Source organism: Emydura macquarii, unplaced genomic scaffold, assembly GCF_026122565.2.
Source record: "Emydura macquarii macquarii isolate MOO-44397 ecotype Brisbane River unplaced genomic scaffold, CSIRO-AGI_Emac_v2 contig_499, whole genome shotgun sequence".
Lineage (NCBI taxonomy): Eukaryota > Metazoa > Chordata > Testudines > Chelidae > Emydura > Emydura macquarii.
The window spans coordinates 2,747,293-2,753,050 of NW_027130636.1; the positions used below are offsets into that span (position 1 = coordinate 2,747,293).

General features: G+C 48.0%; 1 long non-coding RNA gene across 1 annotated transcript; it reads right to left on the reverse strand.

Annotated features, from left to right (window-relative positions):
- Positions 1–1,954: 1,954 nt before the first annotated feature.
- LOC137146968 (uncharacterized) lies at positions 1,955–4,862 on the reverse strand. Its single transcript, XR_010918113.1, has 3 exons — positions 4,822–4,862; positions 4,423–4,561; positions 1,955–2,070 (listed from the first exon to the last, which is right to left on the reverse strand). It is a non-coding gene; the product is annotated as an uncharacterized lncRNA (long non-coding RNA).
- Between the last annotated feature and the right edge of the window lie 896 nt (positions 4,863–5,758).

Here is a 5,758-nt window from a genome sequence, read left to right on the forward strand (position 1 = left end):
GATCCCTTTGTTTGATGAAATGGGTTTTCAAAAATCACTCATCATAAAGTCTAGTTCTGAAAGGTGAAATAAGGGCTGGGATACCTACGGAGACTGCATTTCTGACTTCTTGTTAACTAGTGCAGTGAAACGGAAGTTTACTTTGGTGACTGGCTAGGTGTAGCTTATGGAAAAATAGCCACCAGTTTGGGTGGAAATGGTTCTGCCCCCCTTCTCAGCAGATGGCTCTGAATCCGTTATCCTCAGCTGTGACCTACTGAGGCCCGGTGACATGTGGCCTCCCCGAACCCTCCTGCGCATATGCACTTCCACATGCTGTGCTCTGTCCTGATCACCTCCGCCTCCACCTTCAGTGTTTACCCTCTGCACCATATTACCGCTCTCCAGCCCCTGGTTGGCATTTGTGATGAGGCGGCATTGTTTGACAAGATCCATGTGCATGAGCATGACGAGGCAGGGGACTGTGGAATAAGGGACCCACCAGAGGCAATGGGGCCGGATGCCCCAGATATCAACTGGTCTCTAGAGAAGCTGGTGAGCCCATGAAGCAGGATGTCAACAGCCGGGGAGGCAGGTGGACACATTGTCAGTCCCTAAATGTCCCACTAGTCCTCTGAGCTCCCCTGCAACAGATAAAGCCAGATCCATCCTCAGCCGGTGTAAGTTAACACCTCTCCTTTGACGTCAATGGGGTCATGCTGATCTATCTATACGGATACACACTAGATACACACACATTTACAACTATTCTGTGGCTAGATTCTACAACTTCATGGATTCTAAAAACAGCATCCACTCAGGAAAGGGACTTGAGCCCCTCAGGGAGAACTTCTGTGCCATGCAACAAACAAAAAGAGGCGGCTGCATAAAGAATGGGCAGAAAAACAGTGCTGACATTATAGAGATCAATAGTATTCCCTCACCTGGAATACTGCCTTCAATTCTATTGCCTCCAAGAGCAGAGGTCCTGAAACAGTCCAATAAAATCATCCCAGGCCTGGGAAGACCTCCCCCCAGCAGGAGAGATTGGAAAGATTACGACCCTTCCGTTTATATAGGAGATGTATAAAATAAAGAATGGTGTAGAGAAGGCAACTGTTTACAGAAAGGGAGAGAAGCAATGAAGCTGAAAGGTGCTGCAGTTGAAACTGACAAAAGGAAATACTTCTTCCACAATGCATAGATGGCTACAGTAATATCATGTGGCAATGAGTTCTTCTGGCTAAGAGCGTCTTTGGATTTGACATTTATCTAGATAATGAGAACACCAACAGTTACATTAGATGGGATAAAACATTTATATTGACCTGTGCTCTGAAGCATGAAGGATTGCAACTAACTGCCTGGAGTTAGGAGAAACTTTCTCCACAGAGTAGGGTATTCTAGCACTGTCCAGTATTGGGTGTCCGTCCTCTCCTTCAGAAGCATCTGGTATTAACCACTGTATGAGCTAGACTATTGGATTAGAGGGACTTCAGGTCTTACCCAGGCTGGCAATCCCTGTACATTTGCTGATAGAAAAAAAAAAAAAAACAGAAATTGCTGTAATGAAGAGCTCTTTTAGCGAAATGATGTTCCAAAAGGAAGAATGGAAGAATAATGAATATTAAAAGGATATGTTGGCATGGATTCCACAGGAAATAATGTTCTTAAAAAAAACAGCCCAGACTGTAATGATATAAAATGGGTTCCTCCCAAGGGAAAAAATGCACACACGTTAAATTGCAGAAAAAGCCGTATTCATTTATGCCTCTGCTGCTTGGATTTGGAGAAGGACCTGAGGGAATATCTGAGGCTTTGTCTTCTCTGGGAATTTCAGCCACTGATGCTCTGCCACGGATGTGGCTAAAGCGGTACTACCACTTAGTATAGAGAGGCAGAGGTACAGTAACACTTAGCCTTGCTTGAAACCAAGCCCTATTGCATCAGTGCCAATCACAGCTCTTCAGATTTACCTGTCCACTCTGGAGGCATCCTAGGCGCAGCCTGTCCAAAGGCTGGCTGCCAGCAGCTGAAACCAGGGCATCTCCCCAATGTAGACAAGGCCTTAGGTTGCCACGCATGACTCAGCTGTGGAGAGAGAGCAGGTGGAGAGGGTGTGGAGATCAGCCAGGTGAGACAGGAATTCAGTGGCCAGCTGTCAGTGCAGCAATTCCGCCCCTTGCCAAACTTCACTTGAGACGTGAACTACAGCCGCTCCCCACGCACACCCCAGCACTTTCTCCACCCACGCTCCCAGCTTTGCATGTCCAGACAAGAGGCAGCCTTTAAATCTAAGTGATTCAACATTATTCAAACTAATGTTCGCACAGATTTAATTATTGCCCATAATTTAGCTTTACCGTTCTACTAACATATGACCTGTTCAGGTTGCAGCTTTGCCAGGGGAGGAGAAGGGCAGCACTGTCACCAAGTGGAGACCAGATGAATAACACCACGACATACAACAGGACGCAACTCAGACTGGAAAAAAGGTGACTATTCTGTGGAGCTGCAGCAGAACCCAAGTGTCTGTCTGGTCCTGGCTTCTGACTTTCCCTCTTTGCTTCCCGATTCATCCCAGATTGATTTATTATAGGATAGTTTCTCAAGTTGCTTCATCATCTCTTTTTCTGGTAACTTCCTGACACCTTAACCTTCACAGGAAGTGAAGTTGATGCTTGGAGAGGGATTTCTCCATCATCTTCTGTGCTGGTGATCAATTCTTTTGACCAGAGCTCACCGAGAAAAAGCAGGCAGTCCGTGGGGACCTGCAGAGAAGCATTTAAGAGACAAATGGGGATGCACAGGCCCTGCCTTGGCAACCTTCAAAGGCCAAAGGCATTTTCGATGATTTTAAGCCCTTTGGAATTCTGTGCAAAGCCGGAGTAAGAGCCTGCCTGGAATTTATTTGGAATTCTGGACTGAAATTCAATCACTGATCAGTGTCAATTATGGTCGATTAAAATCCCAACAAATTCCTCTCCACCCACGCAGAAAATGATTGTACCAGAGCTCACCATGTTTTCTGTTCTTTAATTGGTCTCTTAAGTCACATGGTTTCATTTCTGATTGGATCCTCTACCCCTTATAAAAAGGAGTTATGCCTGAACAGAATTATTGGGGCCTTGAGTCTCCCAGCTGGGGAGAAAAGAGGGAAGCCTCAGATCTGTAGCCATTGTTCACAGCCTCACATTGGGCTACAAGGAAACCCTGGAAGCTGCAAGTCTTGGAAAACCTCAAGACTCATCCAACCAATTGCAGATGAACCACAGATCACAAAGAAATCTTCATCTGAGTCTTGGCCGGAAGAGGCCAGGTGTCCATAAGAAAGTGGCTTGATAGATTCATCGGGGGGTAGAATAGCAAATGGAGGAGACAAGGACCAGGAGGGGCAGAAATAGCAATTGAAATAAGAGCTGGTGGCCAATCCAGCTGCCCACCGAGTCTTATCTTTGAATGTAGCATACAGCCAGGCTACACTTTATGAAGCATGATCTGAGCCAGTGTGACATAGATCTGATGGCTACTCACAAACCCTAGAAGAATGTGGTGGCAAACGTATAGAACGCATGATAAAAATGTAGCGGGACATGGGAAATGCCGTCGCTAGGAGCAATTTCAAACCCCCCATGCTGAGTCTTCCATTGCAAGCTTCACTTTAAAAACAAACAAAAAACAAACAAACAAAAACAAGTAGTGAAAGAAGGAATGAAACAGGAAAACACATGTTCGGCTCTCTTCCACATTTCACTGGCTGGCAAGAGGACAGACTCTTCCTTCATGGTCACAAAAGTACAGCAAGGAAAGAGTAACCAACCGCAGAGCCGCCCACTTTATGCTAGAGAAGGATTTCCCAACATTGGCAATCCTAGCAATAAGGGCCCAGCAGCAGTCTGCAGAAAGCCAGCCTAGAGAAAGAGGGGATGAGCGATTCCTCTCTGCCTTCGAGAACAACCTGCTTTGTCTCCCTCTGTTTTGACATTCTTGTGTGTGATCCTTCTAAATTCTAGGAATGAAAGTAGTGTTACAGGGCAACCTTTTAGCTGGAGTATTTATGTTTTTACCTGGCTTCTCTATGTGTATTCCAGGAAACATGACATTTACCAAAGCACATACTCAAACCCTCTTCACCCTACTGCTCTCCCTAACCTAGCTACATCAGCAATTCTGGGCAAGTGGGTGACATTCTTGAAGGGAAAGTTGGATTTTGCCTGCTGTCTCCTCCCTGCATAAATCACTTCCACACCCTCTTCTGGCCTTAGCTGTTTCTCTGAGTAGAAACGGTTCAAGCAAGATATGCATTTTAATACAGCTAAATGTAAATGGGCATATCTAGGATGAAATAATGTAGACCATACTTACAGGATGCGGGACTGTCTTGGGAAGGAGTGACTGAGAAAAGATTTGGGAGTCATGGTTGATTCTGACGGGGGGACTCACCTCTTGAGCGCCTCCTAGCAGTTGGGTGCCATAGTGCAATCTTTTCCTGCTCCTGGCACCGCAGGTAGGTTGCCAACCTCACTAGGCAGGTCTTCAGTAGCTCAGCCCGCCGGCCAGCTCACGCAGTCAATATGGACCCCTGCCAGAGTAGCACAGAATTCACCAAACTGTCTGCCCTCACCAGGGTCTTCAGCCCCAGTTCTGAGCCCTTTAAATCCAGCCTGTCTCTTGGGCTGCTAAAGGACCCTTGTCCCCTTCTCAGGGAGAGGCCACTTCACTTCATCTTCACCCCTTAGCTCTGAGTTAAAGCTCTTAGGGCCTCTCTCTCTCTCACAGGACCAGTAAACATAGCCCATTATATTGCCTTGCCTTGCCTTGCTTTGCCTTGCCTTGCCTTGCCTTGCCGAGCCGAGCCGAGCCGAGCCGAGCCGAGCCGAGCCAAGCCTCCTTCCTCACCCCCTCTAGTCCCAGCCAGAGACTGAGGTGCTCCTCAGCTGCAGCATCTTTTATCTGAGTCTGCAAGGCTCTGATTGGCTGGTTTCATAAAGCCTCTCTAGGCAGGCCTGAAGGACCCACCTCTTCTGCTCCTCTCCTGGGAGGAGTGTAGCAGGACCACAGGCCCTCCAGCAGAGGGCCACAAAGGGCCAGGTGTACACCGTCACATGGATAATCAGCTGAACATGAGCTCCCAGTGCGGCGCTGTGGGTAAACGGCTAATGCAATCCTGGGATGCATAAAAAGGAACCTCGAGTAGGAGGAAAGCAGTTATTTGTACTTCTACTGTGTGAATCTGTCAGTGATCTCTGCCAAGGGCCAGGACCACCCACCTTGCTAGTGCATGGTACGGAAGATTCTCCTTCCCAATCCTGACCTGAGCCGTCGGTGCCGAACTCTCCTCGAGCACCCTTCATCTGCAGCTCACAATGTGCTTCGCAAAGGAAGGCAGCACCTTTCACCACCTTTCACAGAGGGACGGGACTTGCCCAAGGTGACCCAGTGGCCTCAGGAAAGACTTGGTCCCGCCCCTGTGGGATCACAGGTCTCGACCCAAAGCGGGTCTACACCTCATCAGCAATGTACCAAAGGACAGCCTGGGTCTGGTACTCCTGGGGCAGCAACAGTGCTCAACCAATTGCAACAAGAAATCTCTCTGCTCTCAGGTGGCGGTGCCTCCTCGCCGGCTCTGCCAAAATATCCTCCTCCACCCCCTGTGTTAGCCTCAGAGGCAACTGCTTCTCCAACATGCAGCAAGAGTAGAACAGTCACCCTGGCCTCCATGTAGAGCAAAAGACTGGGAAATGGTGCCTGTCCAGAGGACCCATAGAAATTTCTCAGA